The sequence below is a fragment of the Tachypleus tridentatus genome, chromosome 7 (assembly GCF_004210375.1).
Source record: "Tachypleus tridentatus isolate NWPU-2018 chromosome 7, ASM421037v1, whole genome shotgun sequence".
NCBI lineage: Eukaryota > Metazoa > Arthropoda > Merostomata > Xiphosura > Limulidae > Tachypleus > Tachypleus tridentatus.
In genome coordinates this window covers 116,688,337-116,710,303 of record NC_134831.1, presented here as the reverse complement: position 1 = coordinate 116,710,303, position 21,967 = coordinate 116,688,337, and the positions used below count along the sequence as shown (strand labels likewise).

The 21,967-nt window shown below is 31.8% G+C and overlaps 1 pseudogene across 1 annotated transcript in view; it reads right to left on the bottom strand.

Moving 5' to 3' along the window:
- Nucleotides 1–21,967, bottom strand: part of LOC143257786 (anoctamin-2-like) — a 75,712-nt pseudogene that overhangs the window by 13,637 nt on the left and 40,108 nt on the right. The window contains exons 21-22 of the transcript XR_013031997.1: nt 21,533–21,585; nt 20,348–20,526 (exon numbers count right to left, since the gene is read on the bottom strand). The product of XR_013031997.1 is annotated as an anoctamin-2-like (transcript). The remainder of the gene's footprint in view (nt 1–20,347; nt 20,527–21,532; nt 21,586–21,967) is intronic.

Below are 21,967 nucleotides of genomic sequence, written 5' to 3'. Positions count from 1 at the left end.
ACAGATGAACTGCAGCTAGAGAAAATTTTAATAAAAGCTTAAATCATTTATGCATGCAAAATATTTAGTATTTAACACAATAAATAATTTAAAACAAATTGGTATACTTTAAAATATAAATTTCAAAACTTCCTTACCTACAGCTTCTTTATATTCAAGTTGGTCAGTGGAGTGGTCTGTCTTTACTTAGTTCAAATAAAGGTACTTTCTCACTGGTATCAAAAACTGTCAGAAAAGGAATTATGAAAACAGTCTTTCTGGAATGGTATTCAAAGTACATATATAGATTCTTTTGTGACTTAAGTTTGTAAGTAGATTAATTCTTTATACATGTATTTGTAATAAGTTACAGCTCATTTATGTAACCACGTGGAATGCAAAAGAATATACGGAAAGAAACTGAAGTTCATAAAAATTAAAAATAGTTTTTATGCTGTTTAGGTTAACTGTACTTTATTAAAAACAGTGTTCAAAAGGTCAACGAGTGCCGTGATTATGTTCTATTATTCAACACTATTTCCATAACATGTTAAGATTTTGTAATAAATGGTGGGGTCAATCACAGCCCAAATATCTTGATGTATTTTCCAATATCGCATATGAATTTTGGCTACCAAGACCATATTTAGGCAGAACAAAGGCCCAAAAGTCTATTGGAGTTGCACCTTAGGATGTAATAAGAATGTGTTGAAGAGTATTACTGCAATTTCAATTTCTTTGGCCATTTTTCTTGAAGAAACAGCACCAATTTCAAGGCATAACTGGAAACATGTTAACTTGTAGCTTTTAAGCCTTCATGAGCCTCAAATCCTTAATTATTATTTTGTCAACAGTACTAGGAAATGCATGTGTCATGATAGCTTTTTCTGTATGTCAAAGCATTCTCTATTCTCTTTTGTAGCAATCACCTTCATTTAATGTATGAAGACACTGCTGTGAATTACATTTTTTGGAACACGTTGGTGTCTTAAAGGCTGATAAGTTTTTCCAAGGAGATCACTGAAGGTTTAAGCCTTTCAAATGTCATGTGCTTTGTCTCTACATTATTTGGAAAGTTCACTGTATGAATTCTTATCTTCCTAAAGACCTTATATACTCCTCCAGCAACAAGTCTTATATGTGGCAGCTTTTCACTGTCAATTGGTAAGAAATTCACCCTGAACCAAACATACAGATAATAATGTGCTGTGTTGCCAGTGATCTCATAGCTGACTGACATTTATTAGTGCATACCATTGAATTAGTATGTATAAATCAATTCTTAAGAACGTGAGCAGTTGATAAAAATAATTGTAGGAAAAGAAAGCCAAATGTATATTTCACTTATGTTTTATTTCACGAGTACAACAGTTTTATCTGTAAAAACATTGTCAGGTACAGACAGATACAGTCTGTAAAATATGTAACCTAAACCAAGTGCTAAAAACTGATCAGAAACCAACAACAGATTTCCTTCCAAACATTGTCATACTTTATTCTAGTTTGTAAACTAAATCATATTTATACTGATTTTTGTCACCATGGATAAAATTAGTATCCTTGTGATTTTCTTGTGTGAGTTTAAGCTTGGTTATAATACAGAGACAGCAGTGTGTAATATCATTAATGCATTTGGTGACAGCACAGCATTGGTTTAGAAGATTTCACTCTGGTGTGACAAGTGTTTTAAATAAGCCTCTAGGCCACCCTCAGACAACTATTAAGAAGGACGAATTTGAGGCCTTAGTTTAATCAGGTACTCACCAAACTGTAAGACAACTTGCTGACAAATGTAACATTCATTATTAAAGTTTCCTGACATCATAGAGCAGCTGGTAAGGTGAAGTTTGGTTTGGTTTTTTGGAAATTCGCACAAAGCTACTCGAGGGCTATCTGTGCTAGCCGTCCCTAATTTAGCAGTGTAAGACTAGAGGGAAGGCAGCTAGTCATCACCACCCACCGCCAACTCTTGGGCTACTCTTTTACCAACGAATAGTGGGATTGACTGTAACATTATAACGCCCCCACGGCTGGGAGGGCGAGCATATTTGGCGCGACTCGGGCGCGAACCCGCGACCCTCAGATTACGAAGCGCACGCCTTAACGCGCTAGGCCATGCCAGGCCGGTAAGGTGAAAAAGCTCAATAAATGGGTACCTTGGGGACTGATTGAAAACCATCAAATAACAAGTTAAAATTTGTTCCTCACTCCTTAAAAACGTCAATTAAAGTACCTTCGAAGACTTCACTGTATCAAAAGGCTTCCAACTCTTTAAATGTGGCATTTATAAACTTGCAACTCACTGACAGAAGTGTATTGGATCTAAATGAGCTTATTTTGATTAAATAATTTATAAGACAATAAGATGTACTTATTACACATTTTCCTTTAAAAAATCTGACATTTCATATACAACAGCCTGATATGTTGAATCAACTGCTAGTTGCATTGTAAGTTAGAAAAAATAATCAAAGTTTATCTAAAATATTACTATCTATTATATATGTTCTCGTTTAACACTGAGAGTGGCTGGATTACACATCTAACTTGATTCAATAACTATCTGATAACAGTCAAGTGAAACACAAAATACCAGAGGTGTACAATTCTATTAGAACTTAAACTTTTAATCACATTAATTCTATTAGGAGATTCTCTACTTTTAAACAGGTTTTTATTCCACAAGTTTTGATTCCAAATATATTAATCCTTTGAAATATTCTTTTTAGAACGTACTCTAATAATATTTGTATAATTACACGTATGTCACAGAATGAGTAACATCCAATATTAATTTTTTTTCAGTCACTCAAATGGTATTTAAATTGGTTTTTGTGTTAGTATTTTTATAGCTAAATATTTAACTCTGAAAACGACAGGAAAACAGAAATCAAATTCATAGAAAATTATGATAAAGAAAATGGCAAAGTTGGAGTCAGTACTTACCTTATAAACATAGTTACACTACATATCAAATTCTGCTTTATTTCAAAGTAGAAACACTAAATTCAGAACAAAATAAACTGTACAATATTATACTGTAAGACTAGACTTTTAGGTGATTATTTTTATAAAAATTATAGTAGAATATCTTTAGATAAATGTAACTGAATACAAAAAAATATTTCATTAAAGAATCAAGAACAGGATACTTTAAAAGAAATAATAATATTGTGTATACATATTGGTACCTTCAGATAAGAGAGTTAGCAACACAGGATCACACGAAAAAGATGCAATAGATTATAAAAAAAGTAATCAAAGCTCGAGCACTTTCAGATACTTGACAATTATTTTCTGTGAGAACAAAACAAAATAAAGAAAAGACAACTATTTGAAAATGTTCAAGTTGTTGGTGTTTCATTTTTGAAATCGGTATCAGCATCTCAATCATTTTTACATCATACCTATAGATATTTATTCAGTTGTTTCTCAGTTTAAATAAAAAGGAAAAAACTACTTTAATGGATTTGTACAAGTCCAAGAAAGAATTTACAAATTAAGAAACACAAGTCGTACAACTAAAGGTAATAACTAACGAAACTAACATTAAAACAAGTAAAGAAAACTACAAAAAAAACAAGTAAATGTAAGGATATCAGTCCTTCACAAACAAGGTAGACACAATGATTTTTAAATAATACTCAAAACTGAAAACGTTTGAATAGTTCACTCTTCTTCTATAGGAGAATAAAGTGTTATGTTTAAAGACTGTAATGAAATATATAGACAGGAATGTCGATGTCACATGAACTGGATGTCCAATACAAGTTAGCTTTTAGAACTGGCAAATCATAATTTAGAGTCATTGGTAACACATTCAGCTTGTGCCAAAAAGGTGTGTACAGTACATAAGGGTTAAATGTGATAACAGTTATAAGAAATGTTAACTTTTTAGAGTTGTATGCATTTCCTGTTATGAACCACTACCATAACCTTGGTATAAAAATGTAGTTAATAAAGCAACTTTTAATACAAGTTTTAATTTTAAAAGGAAATATTGAAAACAAACCTCAATCTCCACAAGTAAGAAATTATGACATTTGTTCTGTCAGTATCTTTTCTAATTTATTTACCACGAAATATGGAATTCACACAATAAATATTACTGAAGTAAAGAAATTTTTATAGCCTTCAATCTTATTTGTTTAGAGAACCATAAACATCCTCTCTTTCATAAATAGCCAAGTTTTCTTTGACATTGTATATTATCTATAACCACTAGAAAAACCAAACTTCTAATCTATTAAATGATATATTATATTATGTTGTTTTCTTAACAGAGAATTGTCTATTTCATCAACCAGTTTCAATTTCTTTTCATGAGAATCACCCAAATGAGCTTAGATGAATTTTTAATGGCTTCTACTGCACAGTTAGAAAGCCAGACAAATAACAATAGTTATATGGCATTGTTTGCTTTTTGCAAGTCATTATTGTGTGTTCTTGGGCACAGTATTTAATTAAATAAATTATTTAATGTAGTACAATCATTAGTATAAAAAAGTAGGTTTATGGTTCATCAACAGTGAACAGCAAGACAAGACCAACATATAGAGAACTGATGCTTTTAAACTGTTTCTTTGTTTCACTTAAAAAGTATAAGATAGAATGCTTTAAAAACAAAACGTACCAACGTAATGGAAGTATTCACTTCAGTGAAATTCATCCTACTAGCATAACAATAGTGGTAGCTCTCAACGTCAGGAGAATTAGTATTGAGGACAGTTGTTGGTTGGGTCAAGAAACATGAATTCATCTCCTATGTGATAAACATCTTTATGAGGAATAAGCCAAAATAAACAGTTAAGAACAAAACTGATACAGCCAGCTTTTTAAGTAGTTGATTAGGTGGTTTGTGAAAAGATACATAAAGAGCTGCATACCCTTAACTAAAGGAGATTCAACTAACTGACAGAAATCACCATTATGTCTCAAGTAATTCTGCTCAGAAAATAAGATCAGAGTTGCTACTTTTATAATTTACACACAATTCCAAAGCACAAAGAATGATTTTACACAGTTTGATGCAAACCATGGACTCTGAGTCATAGTATGGTAAGCTAATCACTAGATCAAGCCCAGCATTTGAGATTTAATCCTTTTAATAATTTACTGAAGTGTAGCTTAGGTGGAGATAAGAATATAACAGCTGATGTAACTGAATCTCTCACTACTATAAGAACAGTCAGAAGAATTTAAATGTACTTGCAAGATACACTTATACACTGATCTGGAATGAGCATAGATATCATAATAAAAACTAAAATTACTAAAAGTATTATTATCAGGTGAGACGTCTAAGAGTTGTTTACAAATTACACTAAGTCATACAAAACAGAAAAACATCAATTCTGAAATATTTACGGTAAAAATTGTGGTAACAATTTCAAGTATTACTTTTCTTAATTTGGAAATTTCACATATGCAGTTGTTCAATACACTTCAAAAGTGCTCAAAGGGTTAAATTCCTTTTTTCTTTTATATCTTTCTGATGATGTTATTTTATTACAATGACCCATGAGTACTCTATGTGCCATACTTTAAAACAACAAGGCTGTAAAGTTACTCACTGAAAAATAAAGACAGTTTCAATGAATTAACACAAATATAGTAAACAGTTGAAATTCTTTATACAAAACTTAAATACTTTGTTACCTTTAAGTGATATGTATTGTTGAATAAAAGAAACAGTTTGGGCTGTCCACTATAGAAATATATATTGTTTAATAAAACGAACATGAGAGCTGTTGGAAACTTACCACTGACCAGATTAAAAAAAATAATTTTAATTTTACATTTATTACGTGTCAATCATATATTTGCTTCGAAACATTGATACAATATATTATATAGATACGTATAGATAGTGGTGGATAATGTCTTCCCTTTCTGAGCAAAGTCACATTTAAATCTCACTTGTGTTAGACACTCCTGATAGTCGTGTAAACTGATGTATTTTTTAAGAGGAAATACACTAAAACCATTACAAGTTATATACAGTCATGATTTTAAAAATACGTAGGTTCAAGGAGTATATATTTCTTACAAATTGTGTGATATTTTCATTTCATATTTTATGCAAATTAAGTTGCGTTAATAATGTGAAATCGTTATATAATCATAACCTGGAAACTTATCTTGTAGGTTAATTAAAAAAATTCAGCATCTCATACAGTGTTGGTCAAGATGTTTACATACTATTTTACATTCATGTTATTGTCTTCATACATGTAGTAGTTAATAAGTGAATAATCGAGCATTAACACTGAAGGTAGCGTATGAGCTGACATACATGCACAAGTTGTTATTCTGATCTGTGCAGGGTGTTTTGAGCATTTGTTCATCAAAACACGTATACACACCTGTTTTGTATGAAGGGTGTGATTTTAGTACAATTTTGTTTTCAGAACAGATTAACGTTTTACATCTCAGGACGGCTGGTATGGGTATTAAAATTTTTATTAAAATAAAGTAGAAAACAACATTTCGACCTTCTTATGTCATCTTCAAGTTAACAAAGAGAGAGTTTGCAACTGATCGTTACCGGGCACGTGTTAGGGACGAGAGTATAAACAGGTACGAGACTGTAGGACGTGTTGCAGTTGCATGTGAGGTTATTAATTAGTAGAGGTATAAAGTTGTTCCTTTATATTGGTTTAATTTTGGTTTGATTTGTTTTATAATTAGGGCTTCTTTGATTTTGCATTTGTTTATATTTGCTTCCCTCCTTAGTATCTCGGAGATTTCTATGGCTATATTGTGTTTATTTGATTTGCAGTGTTCAAAAACGTGTGAAGGTGTTTTTGTGTGTGTTATTTGAATCTAGTTTCCATTTTTCTGTTTGTTTCTCCAATACAGAAGTAGTGACAGTTGTTACATTGTATTTTATAAATTGTGTTGGTGTTGTGTTTGTCAGTATAGTTTTTTACATAGTATGGACTTTAGTTTTGTACCTGGTTTTTGAATAAATTTGGTGTTTACTGGAATGTTGTGTTTTGTTATAAGTTGTTTTTTTTTTCAAATGTTGGATATTTTAAAGTTGATTAAGTTATTAAAGTTTAAAGTATTGTAGTTTGTTATTTGTTTGTTGTTGACCGTGTTGTTGGTCTAGGTTTGTGTGTGTACAATTTTTTAACGGTTTTTGGAGGAAATATTTTATGTTAATGAAGTGTTGTTTTATTTTGTTGATTTCATCATTAATTTTATCAGGTGAGCATAGTTTTGTGGCTGTGTTTATTTGGTTTCTTAACGTTTCGTTCATCCAACTTCTCCGTTCTTGATGTATAACCATACCTTGTCACGTGTTAGATGTTATGGTCCTCAACTTGTTCGACTGTCTAGGGATGATGTGAAACAAACAAATATTGCCAGAACAGCCCCCGTGTACGGTACCCAGAATCCCAAAACGTCATCGGACCACGGGAAACGATGTTCCAGGAAAGTCTGCTGGTATACTTCTAAAACTTACTGCTCGAAATGATCTTGTTTGGATCAGGTCAAGAGGTCAAGGTTGAAAGAAGTCTTGCAACACCTTATGACAGGAATGGCATGAACACATTCGTTAATCGGTATCAAGAAGAACCGTGAATAAGAGATTGACTAAACAAGGTTATTTTGAAAGAAGGGCTATCTGAAAACCGAAACAAAACTCGCTGGAGTCACTATGTTTCTTGAGCAAGACAGTATGTCAACTTTTAGTTAGAACACTGGCTGCATGTCATCTTTTCTAATGAATCCTGCTTTTAGCTTCTTAAAACTGACAGCAGGATTCGTGTTCGTCGTTTGCTTGGATAATAAATGAGGGAAAACTGTCATTCAGAAGGTTGTGCAGTACCTGTTTGGGCAGCTATTCATCATGGTAGTAAACTTCTTTTCATATTTCCCAAAGAAACGTCAATGACACTTGCTCATAGAGTCGATATATTGCATTATGCTAGGTTTATGTTTGTATATAACTTCTTTTTTTCAGGATGACACTATCACTGCCCTCAGTGAGCATATTGTTCAAGATTATTTTGACCTGTAGGATGTTACAAGATTTCCATGTCCAGCAAAGTGTCCAGGTTGTAAACCAATTGAAAACTGTTGTACAAAATGAACCGGCAAAATTGTTAGTAACAACCCTAAAACAGCTATTATAGTTAAATTGTAGCGCTTTGTAGTACATTGAGATGAAGTGTCGGTGTATTACATCAATAACATAGTCGACAACATGAGAAGTAGTCTTTTGGGGGTAATTATAGTACGAGAACGACCAAGAAAGTGCTGAATGTTTAATATGAACTGATATATTGTTACACACGCTATTTATAATAATTTGATGTTATATTTTTATCATTATATATGTTTTGGAAATGTTTCATTGTGGTCGGGGAAATGCTGACTTAAACATTTTTTACAAGTGCATCATAAAATTGTTGTAGTAATCTGTAGTAATCCGTTCATATAACCTGTCTCATTATACAAATTACATATATATATATATGTTTAGCGTAACATACATTTCTCTCTTTGACAGTTTTAAGTACCTTTCTATTCCAGCTTAATAATAATGATCTTAGTTATAACAAAATATTCAAACATTTTAGCCATAACTTAAGTGTGACTCGTTGAGTTTAGAAATGTTGACGGTTAGTAAAATCGTTTTCATTCGACATAATCTGGACGTGGCATGTTCTAACTGTGATTTGTAAGATTAATGATCATGAGTGGTTGCCGAAAAACACAATCCGCAGTTTGAGGCCTTGGATGTCCTTAAGACTGAAGGTGAAATTCCACGACTTGATCAAACAAGAGTAGCCCAAAGTTAGCGGTGTACTGCTGACTAGTTGCCTTTTCTCATACTAGTTTATGTATTCGAAATTAGCGATGATGCCTTTGCGTGGATAATCTTTGTGTAGCTTTGAGCAAAATTCTGAAGCAAACCCTTTATTGGACAAACGTCTGTTTAATAATTCATTTTGAAAATAACTGAAACGAATTGTAATAAAATGGAGGAAGGAGGGAATGTTTTAACCTGATTAAATGAATAACTAAATCATCTCTAGTTTTGTTGATATTTCTATTAAAAATGTACAACATAATCTTCCATTAAACACATAAATTTAATCCTTTAAATCGAATAGTTCTATCAGGCACATACAATCGCCCTCTGACTAGCTAATGAAATCATTTCAAAAGTATCGTTTCTTATCTTAATTCACCCATATTCCCAGGGATTTGTCGAAAGACTGACACATGAATTCCCAGTCGAGCTGTCTAACCACTCACAAGCCTGATCCCTGCTACAGAACTGATTTTCGCCTAGTTCCTAAAAAAACATAAAAATACCTGGCATGGCCAGGTGGGTTAAGGCGTTCGACTCGTAGTCCAAGAGTCGTGGGTTTGAATCTCTGTCGCACCAAACATGTTCACCCTTTCAGCCGTGAGTGTGTTATAATGTGACGGTCAATCCCACCATTCGTTGGTAAAAGAATAGCCCAAGAGTAAGCGGTGGGTGGTGATGACTAGCTGCCTTCTCTCTAGTCTTACACTGCTAAATTAGGGACAGCTATCACAGATAACCATCGTCTGGCTTTGCTCGAAATTCAAAAAAACAAACAACCAATCCTATAAAAAATCTATAATGCTATTCTATTATACTCTGCTATACTGTGGCTTTGTTTCTACTTTTATTTTATATGAGTGTGAACGTAGACTGGAAGTACACCCTGGTAGTTCAAATATTATAATTAAACGAAACACACCAGCGATTTAGTGTTGTTATTTTGTTTTTTTACTTGTAGAAAATTCATTAATAAAATGCGATTATTGTTGTAAAACACCGTTGATGTGAGCATTTAAAAGTTTTGAAAATGAAACAGTTTCGTATGGACAATTACAGATTCATTTCATGGAAATCGAAGTGTAATTATTAACCAGGTGGTTAAGGCACTTAATTCGTAATCTGAGGGTCGCTGGTCTGAATCTCCGTCACATCAAACATGCTCGCCCTTGCAACTGTGGGGAGCGCTATATTGTGACGGTCAATCCCACCATTCGTTGGTAAAAGAATAGCTCAAGAGTAGGCGGTGGGTGGTGATGACTAGCTGCCTTCCCTCTAGTCTTACACTGCTAAATTAGATATAGCTAGCGCAGATAGCTCTAGAGTAGCTTTGTGCGAAATTCAAAACAAACGAAACCAGAAAGCTACGTTAAGCAAGGTAAAATATTTTATTGTTACTTCTTATTACTGACAATAAATGTAATTACATGAAAAAAAAACGTAGCCATGAAGTTTACATAACATTGTGTTAGTATAACATAGGACGACAATCTTTAGGTTAAACAAGGGAACACTGACAAGTGTTGATATAACACAGGACAACATTCTTTAAGTTAAACAAGTGAACAATGATAAGTGTTGATACAAGACAGAACAATCTCTAGGTTAAACAAGGGAACACTTACAGGTATTGAAATAACACAAGATAAATATCTTTAGATTAAAAAAGGGAACACTTACAAGTGATAATATAAAATAGGACAATGATTCTAGATTTAAAAATGGAAAAGTGGCATATATACAAACTTGGTTTTTGTCGTAAGCATAACTACATTATTTCTTCCAAGTTCGTTTTATCCGTCGTTTCTCAAAATGTCTTCAATTTCATCGTTTACATTGGTAATCCGGATACGTGCAAAACTCTAAAAAAAACAATTTAAAAAATATAATAATTGAAATGGGCCCTCAAAAACATTTATCTGTACAAAATAGTAAAGTATGATTTGTTGGTTAAAATTTTACTTCAGGGTCTATTTTCGATATGATGTTATTCGTGACTATAAAATACCGGAAGTTTCTATAATATTATGCGGTGAGGGATAGTTAATAATTAAGTCACATTTACTGGTTTGTCTGTCTGTTACTTGCGTAAGAACTAAGCACTTTATTATACGTTAAAGGGGGGGATAATTATGTCTCCATTATAGTGGATAAAGTTTACATGTGGTAACAAATAAACATACAGACATAAAGAGATATGTATATAATCACAAAATTACCATCTCACTTTCACAGGGCAGAAATCCGCATAGCAATCGAATTTGACCTGGCTGTTGGGTACCGTTCACCTTTCAATGCTCTCATTTGACAAGTTCGTCTGTTGGTTCGATGGTCCATGAGACAACAGTTGCTCTTACACTGATTACTGGACTGGCACATGACACCCAAGTCAGGAAGTCCTTCTAAACACATTAGGAAACAGTGTTAATTTCTGGCTTACGAGTAAATTTGAAATCATGTTGTGCATTGAGACTACTGCTTAAATAGTTAAGTTTTAACGACATAAAATATTATTTAAATGGAATCCACATTATAATTTAATAAGGATAATGTATCTGTAGTTCAAGGCTTAATATAGTAAGTGGAATCTATTTACAAAGTTAAAATATTCCATATGGCAGGTATTCAATATAGACGCAACAAAATAAAAACAAATTATACAATGTTGTTATGGCGGTTAAGTGGTTAGAAGTACCTAATAGATAATATTATACAATGTCATTATGAGTCTTGACGGTTAAGTGGTTTCAAGTACCTAATATATACTCATCCATCTTCCAAGTACCTCATCGGTAGACCTCTAGACTTACTACTTTAACAATTGAATCTTGATACCTGTAAAGCACACAAAGCCCATTGTGTAGCTTCGCGACTAATACTAATCGAACTTAGGTGATTAGGGCCCTCGACTCGCAATCTGAGGATCGTGGGTTTGAATCCCCATAGCACCAAACATGCTCGCCTTTTCAGCATTGGATTTATCACAACGTGACGGCCATTGGTGAAAGAGTAGTCAAAAGTTGGCGGTGAGTGCAGATGACTGGTAGTACACTGTTAAATTAAGAACAGCTAGCACAAATAGTCCTCGTGGGACATTGCGCGAAATTCAAAACAAACAAACAAAACATAAGTAGCTCTAATGACCATAGTAACAAACATGAAGGAAGACTACTTGCCATAATATAAAAGTTATCGATAGGTTTCTGGAACATAACCAGATAGTCAGCCTCGTGCCTAGGTGTTAGCTGCAGCTTGCGATAAGAGAAGACACAACAGGTAACGCACAAATCTTAGGGTTTCCATCACTGTATTCTGTTGCTGATGCATAGATTCTGATTGAAGCTAAATAAAAACCTTGTTTGAATAGCGTGAATCACTCCGCCCACAGAATTTCGTGTTGCCGGAACTCTAAAACCACAGTTTTTTTGTTGTTTTTTTTCTTAACCACATAACGTGTAATTCTTATGCATATAACTATTTCTGCTGGTTGTATAACCGAAGACTAAACTCACTGTTTTTTTATACTTACATCGTATTTTACCTTTACTGATAGCTAGCAAACATGATGAGAAAGATGATTGCATCATAGTTCAGATTGTCTCCAGTAGTTATAATAAATGGATCTATTTTTTCTTTCACAGGAGGTGATCAACTCACGAATTCTAACCACAGTTTCGGTTTTAGTTTCCCTACAAAACCTTGAGTGTTCTAGAATGTTGTCAAATTCAAGATGTACCAAACTGTCAGTTCAAAAATAACTAAAAGACACCTAATGTCCAGTATATGACAATAGAATCTAAAGAAAATATATACTTTGCTGTAGCTTGGTGCTGATTTTTTTGTGATACAAAGAAAGCGCGATATGATGACGTTCAAAAGGGTATCAAGGAGAAGAGCAATTCCTGGTGAACGGTGGGGCAGGTGAAAGCTGTCTCTCAAGTGGTTTGATGACTTTTTTTGTCACTGTTTTACACGTACTGGACGTGAGTAAACATGAATCCAGAACAAGTTGAATTTTTCTACGTGGTATTCTTGAAATTATTACACTTCTTTCACGGACGTGATCCTCTCAATGTATGAAGAACTCTGGGTTTCAGGATATTTTTTCAACATTCGTCAGCGATTAAAAAATGTGTAGCGGTTTCCTCAGTGTTCTTCACTCGTGTGAATCAAATCGAAATTATTTACTAAAATTATTTGAAATAAGAGTCGGATTTAAAAGTAATACAAAATCTTAACACTCCGTTATACAAAACGTCAAACTGACATAATATCTCGCGCCCGAGTCGCGCCAAACATGCTCCCCTCCCAGCCGTGGGGCGTTATAAAAGTAATATCAATCCCACTATTCGTTGGTAAAGAGTATGCCCAAGAGTTGGCGGTGGGTGGTGATGACTAGCTGCCTTCCCTCTAGTCTTACACTGCTAAATTAGAGACAGCTAACGCAGATAGCCCTCGAGTAGCTTTGTGCGAAATTCCAAAACAAACAGACATAATATCACGTAATGTTTCACCAAGTTAACTTATAAAGATGTTGTGACAATAATAATTTTACTCAGCGTATCCGATAATAAGGAATTCTTTTAAAAAAACAACCCTTATGTTGCACAAATTATTTGTAATTATGCCAAACAAAATCAAATTATATAAAGATTAATAATATTTCATAAATAGTATGAGAAATAAGAAAACAAGATATTTATTAATAACAAAATATTTAATTTCTCGCAGAACTTACTCGCTTCCTTCTTCTTTGTGGGTATTTGGAACATGTTTAATTTTAAATACCCAGGACGGTCAGGTGCAGGACCTCTTCCTCCATTCCCTAGTTTTCATGTCGGCTACTTGTAGGAATTTGTTGTAGATTTTTTGGCCAGAGTATTCCACAATACTCCAACCTTTTTTTCAGGGCAATGTCCATGTCTTGTGTTGCCCTTTTTTCTTCCCCTTTATCCACTTTTTTTACTTCTATTCCATTTTTTTTATTTATATTTCTACTCGTTTTTTCATTATATATATATTTCCTTTTTTCATATATATTTAAAGGAAAAAATTAAAGTAATAAAGAAAGAAGAAAGGAAAAGTGAGAAAAAATAATAAATCAAAGGCAAAAAATAAAACTAGTTTTAAGCGTCTAGTGTATGGAAGCCAACGGTTTATATTTCTTAAATATATATTTTATAGGAAAGAGGTACTTAGGACTATGTTCATCATAATACGTAGTATCTGTCGAGATCACACATTAAAACATTTTATGCCAATTTTTATTAAAATAGTTTAGTGCATGATGCAAGTCTTTCACATATTGGCTCAACGTTTGCATACTTGTGCATGAAGTACTTGTGCGTGGTACTTTATAGGCTGAACTTGAGATTGAATTTTTGTATTTTCTGTACTTTCTGTAATTGTTTTTTGTTATGATTATCAGGCAGGAGATGTGTATTCTATTATAGGTCTAATGTATGTTTTGTAAATGTTTATTATATTATCAGGTAATGTACCTTTATTTTTACCTGAAAGACTTCCATAATTTGCTCTTTTCCAGTGCTGTATCCACGTTAATTTGGTATCATAAGTTAATCCTAAAAATTTAGCAGAAGTAGCAGTCTGTAAGTGATCCATTCATGTATAACTTTGGTTGATCTTTTAATTCTTTTTTCAGTTTATTTAATCTGCTGAATAATATTACTTGGGTTGTTGGAATATTTATTTTATTCCATATGTGTGGCAGAATTATTCAAAATTATTCAGGACTGGTTGGAGGTTTGTTGCTGCTATTGAAGAAGTGGGGGCACTTTTCCATACCACTACACATCGTCAGCAAATTGTGATGCAAAACATAAATTTAGGTCCAATATAGGCATATTATTCACATACATGATAAATAATATAGGGCTAACTACCTTTCCCTGTGGGACTCCTGCCTCAAATGAAAACGGCCGTGAATGAGGCCCACCTGTAATTTTACACAAACTTCCATGTAAAGTAGATAGCCAGCGAATAATTAATTCCCTAGAGTAAATCCATTTTCGTTAGCTGCTGGCATAATCCGTTATGCCAGACCGTGTCAAATGCTTTCTCAATGTCAAGAAAGCAAGCTACAGTACATTCGTTTTTGTTAAAACTGTCTGTAATTGGTTCTGTTAATCTGATCAGGTGGTCTGTAGTTTGTCTTATTTTCTAAATCCGTTTTGAATTTCGGTAATTTTGAACTTACTTCTAAGTAGATAGATAGTCAGTTACTAATTATTCTTTCTAAAATTTTGCCGATGCAACTGGTTAGGATTATTGGGCGGTAATTATTTGGTTTCTTTGCTTCTTTCTGGAACATTAATATTACTGCTTCCTTCCAAGAAACAGAGATATATCCAGCTAATAATGATAAATTGAATAAGGCTGTTAGGTGTTCATATAATTTCTGAGTACCATGTTTTAGAACAGCTTGTATACCATCTTCTCCAGGAGATTTGTTTTTTGTGTCTTTGATAGCTGTTAGTATTTCCGTTACTGTTATATCTTTTATTAAACTAGCTCGATAGACCAGAAGGTTTGCTTTTTTTGAATTTGGCAAAAGCTACAGAGGACTATCTAGCTAACCATCCCTATTTCAGCAGTGTAAGACAAGAGAGACAGCTAGTCATCACCATCCACCATAAAATGTTGGGCTACTCTTTTAACAACTAATAATGGGATTGATCGTAACTTTATAACGTCCCTATGGCTGAAAGGGCGAGCATGTTTGGTGTGATAGGGATTGAACGGCGACCTTCAGATTGCAAGTCGATCACCTGAACCTCCTGGCCATACCAGAGGGAGGGTGACTTAACAACGTCCTCACCCTCAACTCTGGAAATATTCTTTTATCAACATTGACCGAATATAAACTAAGAGTTAACATGAGTCTATGATGACAATCCAATAAGTAAGGTTTATATATATGTGTGATGTCGATTGTGCAATAGTTTTCGAGATGTGTTATTTGTGCCAGTGTACATGAAGTTGAGCCTGAAATTAAATGTAGCCTGTAACGACAGTTTTCACTTAATAAAGAAATGAATTAATTTGATATCGTTCCATTGCTGGGACATAGTTTGGACATTTAAAGAAACATAACAGATGAAATACTTCTGAAGATTAAAACATGAATTTAAAAAAAGGCAAAAGTCTTTAATAATAATATATTCAAAATTTTCATTTTATCTTTGTTACACGAAATGGGAACTTCTTATTCAAACTAAAAAAAATATGTTTAAATGCGAGATGTTAGTTAGTAATTTTGTAAATGAAATATGTGAAACAAACCTACGACACTTATAAGTTCTGCTCTAGAACATGTTACATCAGGTAATAATACTAAATACTTTAGTAAATAAGGTTTAATTTCATTTATTACAAATGAAAAAATACTTCATAATTACACACACACACACATCAACAAATATTTTTTCAGAAATGCTCATAAATTTTAAACAATAAAATATATACACAAGTAAAAGTTGTAATAATTAAAATAACTGGTTTAAAATTCACATAAAGAAATATTTTGTAACAGTTACAACTGGCATAATAAAATGTTTTAATTTTACATGACAAGAGACAATGTGTGTAAACATCTATATAATATAAAATTACTGATGATTGAAATAACCACGAAATTTTTCACATGAAATGTATGTTTAAAGAAACACTTATGTCAAAATGCTTTTAAAAAAATCAGCCCATCTTAAAGAGAAGTAACAAAACTAAAGATCCATTACTTTAAAAATGAGTTTTGTACTTTATAATTTTCATTCACCCTCATGAGTGATTCAAATTATTATTAAAGGATGTAAACAAGTACATAATTTAACACAAATCTGTTCAAAAACTGAAGTTGTATCCAATACATCTAGATAAATGTTCAATATTTTTAATAATGCACACATTTATAATAGTAAGTACCAATTCATAAACTGAAGTTTTCACTAAGTTCAAATAATTTTCCTTCGAGTAAATATTAATGTTTGGAGTTAATCAAATAACTTTAGTTTCTCTTCATTACAATTATATAAAGAAATTTAATCTGTTGATAATCTGACAGAATACTTAAAAAAAACAACTGATAACCAACGTATACTGAACACTGATAAAAACAACAACACACACACACACACACACACACACACAAAACCAGCATATTCACAAACTTACCACTGGTATACTTGTATCTTCCTACCTGGCTATTTTATTTTTTAGAATGACCCACCAACCTTATTGCCTTACTGAAGTTTAGAATCTTGTTTTACCAAGTTTTGATCAGTTGAAGAACCTGCTAACATGCAGTATGCACACTTACACAAGCATAACCTCTAACTATACTCTCTTACTTATTCACACACAAATAAAAATATATACTAAGTGACAAACAGAATATTCACAAACTTACCTTTGGTCTACTTACTTGTATCTTCCAACCTGGCTCCTTTTTTTTTTTTTTTTCAAAGCAAGATATTTTGCTTTTCTTAGTTCTTGTTCAATAATCACATCATTGACGATGTGATTTTCATGTCTAATCTGTAGTTTCACAGACTTTGGAATGTCTGGTATTAACCAACAAATTAGAGATGTCATGATGAATACAAGACACTAAAAAAAAGTAAAACATGATAAGTTTCACTGGAGCAGTTTTAAAACATAATCCTTTTACATAACACTGTTTAACCAATACAGATTATAAAACTTTATGAACAATGATTAAATCATGAATTTTTCTTAAATTACTAATGAGCATGTACAGTCATTCAGAACAGTATCAGTGCTACACAATTAGAAAAACATTATACTGGATGAACAGAAGCCACAAAAAAAATCTAACACTTTTAGAATTGGGTAATAAAAAAAGATAGTTTTATAACAAAAATGATTAATCCATCCATTTTGTGAAGGATAACTTAGTAAATGTTACTGAAGCTTTTAAAAACATTCTGGGATTGTCCTGGCTGTATTAAAATGTATTACCTATTATACTCTATTCATGTTGCTTCATTAAAAACAACTGAACATAGTTATAATGTTTATACATTTTCAGTCTCAGTAAATGTTAAAAAGTTTTCAACTCCCTTGAAGTTAATTTAATACAGCATTTCTCAACTGGTTCTGTGGGTTTATGTACAATGAAACATATGTTTAGCTTCCTCAAAAAATTTAAATTACAAATAAAAGGTGATTTAATAAAAGCTATTCACACTTTATATTTGTTTTGAAAACTTTGGTTAAATAAAGTCTCAGGTTAGTTCTACAATTAGCATTTAAAAATATTCTATCTTTTGAAGAAAGAACGTTGTATTTTATGTCCTAAAGTGAAAGCTACTGTATATTGATATATTTTAATATAAACTAAAATGAACTGCAAATGTAATTAAGTTTAGTCAAAAATAAGATCTATAATTTGAAAAATTGTTTCCAACCACAAAATTAAAACTAAAACCAAGCAAGTTGTTGCCAGCTGCCAATATAACGTCTTATATTCATATTTGTTGCTTGCTCTTGGGGACTCTCTATAGTCTTGGTACCTGAATGAAGAAATCATGAAATAAAATGACCTTAAAATAGAAGCCAGCATTTTAAACTAATTATTTTATAGAGGATGTTTTGCATTTTATAAAATTTCAACTTTACCTTAAAATTGTTATCTGTACTCAGTCAAGTTTTTTAAAATAAAGTTAACTTTCTAACTTAAACAACTAAGTACATTTTGTGCTCTTATATGAACAGCAATATGCAAGTTTGTTAGCAATATCTAATTGTTAGAAATTAATTCTATAGTTTTCTTCCAAAAAAGTTCCTTTGAAATCCTATTGAGTGAGGAGATTTTGTTGGAATTTTGTGGCTCTGATGTCTGGGAAATATTAATAGATTTGTACCAGCAGAAAAGTAATAACATCATCGAAGCGTTTACTCTTCAAGTTCTATTTGTGTTTTATTTAAACAATATTTGTGTATCAATCCTGAAATACAGTCATTAAAAGAGTTAATGTAGTTGTTTCAAATGTTGCTGAAGATGAAGTCAGTAAAGTTCTCTCTCTTGAAGATGTATAACTTTTTTACTGCACATAAAACAGAATCTAGAAACAATCCTTTCATCTTCCTTAGAGAAAAATGTATTAAAGTTTTGTACAAATGTTACTTCTTTTAGAATAAAAAATAAAACTGATGATGAATGTTATGAAATCTCTTGTGATTATTTTTTATGTTTATAGAAGGATAATGAAATTTCTGTTTAGTACTATGAATAATTATGTTACATTAAAAAATATTGCATAATGCACTTGAATAGAATTGTAAAACAACTGTTATTTCTAACTAACCTACAATTAGGTTCATAAAAAAACAAAAAACAAATTCATTACTACTTAAAGCAACACTTTTTGTCTAAACCCATCAGACTAGCTTCGTGAAGTATTGGCTTTGACTGCCAAAACAAAAAGAAACTTGCCTGATTTATGCATAGAATACACTCTTTTTATTAGTTATATAAATACAACCAATTGTCTAACAGCAATATAAATGAAAGTTACACAAATTTCTTGAAAAACAGAAGATAATAGAAGGGTTTGTCATTTGGGTTGAAATTTTATATTCTGAGTTGTTAGTATCTGCTACATATATGTTTCTGATTGGTTGAACAATCTGAAACCCTCACAAGAGGAGAGAAAAAAACAACTTGTAAATGAAAAGTCAGAACATCACCAGATTGTGTAGAGAAGTATATTCATTTTTTTAACTTAAGAATTAAATCTTATGTAATACTAATATTTAAGTTATAAAGTATCTTTTTTGTACCAAGTTTAATAATATGTATTATTTTAAGTAGTTTAATTAACCCTTTATTGTCTCCACCCATATATCTACACATGCTAGATATCATCTACAGCATTATATTTGCACATGCCAAACATCATTTCAACCCATACGTCTATGCATACGAGACATAACCTTCATCAAAATATCTACATTATACCAGATATCATCTTTTCCAATACCTCCGACCATGCTAGACATCATTTCCACCCATACATTTAACATGATAGACATCATCTGTACCCATCTATCCGTGCATGCTAGGCATCATTTCCACCAACTTATACATGCCAAATGTATCATGTTGCATTCAATTGCCTTGCATCTGGTTCATTGTGGTAAAATTGTTGTTGCAGTGATTGAAAATACTTTCCTGGATGGTAACTTTGAAACTAGCTCAATAAAATGGTTGTACCTTGCACAATTTGATATCCCATGTCAATAGGGTTAAAGTTTGAATCTATGTAAAATGGTAGTAACTCGTGCACTTTCATGTCCGATGTCAGTAGGGTTAAAGTTTGAATCTCATAAAACGGTTGTAACTTGTTCACTTTGATGTCTCACATCAGTAGGGTTAAAGAGACACCACACTGGTATCCCATGCCAGTAGGGTTAAAGAGATACCACACTGGTTCTTAATCACACATGCATTGTTTTCTATGCTCTGTTACATTAACACAATAAAACAAAATTAACACTTACTTGCAGTATTCCATACTGGTGTCAGGTTCAGAAAGAATATTCAAATCACCAGGAAAGTCACTGATATTGAAATCTGATAGAGTAAAGTTCAGAAATCCATTCAGTGACCCATCTGGTGAAATGAAAACTTTATAAAATGTCTCATCTATAAAACTTGATGTAAAGGCAATAATTAGTGCCTGAAAAGTAAGAATATAGAATTAACAGTTCAGAAAATAACATACTTTCTTTCACCTTAAATAATATACTGTAATATTATTTAGTTTGATTGTGTAAGAGCAAACCTTATTAAGTTTCACACCATTAAGTATATTTGACAATGTAAAAAAAAATATTCACATATGTAAACGTCATAGTACACAGTTAACTAGGTTTGACATTGTGGATTATAATAAAATTCACTGTGTTAAATGTCTATTGCATCACTAACCATGCTTGATAGAACAGAAAATAATAGCATTTTCATATTAAATTTCTTATGACATCATTACTTTTATATTAAATGAACATCAATTTACTATATAGAATTATTATACTATATAATTCCAAAATAAAGTAATAACATGGTGACACTGTACTTCAAGTGATCAGAAAGGTTAAAAACGATTTATTGTTTCTATTGACATCAATCTGTAATACATTATAAACTTCTGTCTCTTCATGATAGTAACAATTAAGTCTTTATATTACATCAAAATTGTGATGGATCAACACCATGACAATTCTTTAATGTACAAAATTTGGTCTTTAATTAATAACAACCGATGGTCAGTAGGTGTAAACCTGTAAACTGACTCACAAAAAGAAATCACATCAATGTATTTTATAAACCCACTAAAGGTGCTTCAGAAAATCATTGCAGAAAAAACACAAGTACACAGAAATTCTAAAAGAAATCATATTAAGTAACAGTTTTGGAACTGACCTATACTTATAACATTAATTACATTAATTTAATAATCACCTTAAACATCAAACGTTTCTCAAAATAATTTTATGATTTAGATAAAATTTGAAAGGAAATACAAAGAGTTTATTTCACTTCTAATGATTCTTAAGGTGTCTCACTCTAATATCATACATGTGTATGAAGCATTCCTTTATCACTGTAATCAATGTATGTGATATTACTAACAGTTAGGTAAAGAACAAGTACAAACATTGCTCATAATTCTCTGTACTTACATTTGTGATGACAGAAATCTTTCCAACAGAATTAAGAATTCTGTACCATATTCCTATCAAAATAGAATCAACCTATTAGGATAACTGGAATATATTTCAATAACTTTACTGTCTAATATTTTTTATTATTTTTTGCTCACAAAACAATTCTCTTTCATTAACATTACATTCATGTATAAAATGGATTATATATAAATATATCTCATGAATAAGTTATAAATTAAGACTAATCAGAAGTTATTAATTAGCTCTAATAACGTTTCTCTGTATATTTAGTGTAAAAAAATCAAGGTTTGAAATAAAACAAACTTCAAAGTATGAATATTACATTACTTCACTATCTGGGTAACTAGAAATGTCATAATGAAAATACCTAAAAGGCTAAAATCCAAATATTTCTTACAACTGATTGGTTCACACATGACTGTCAAATGA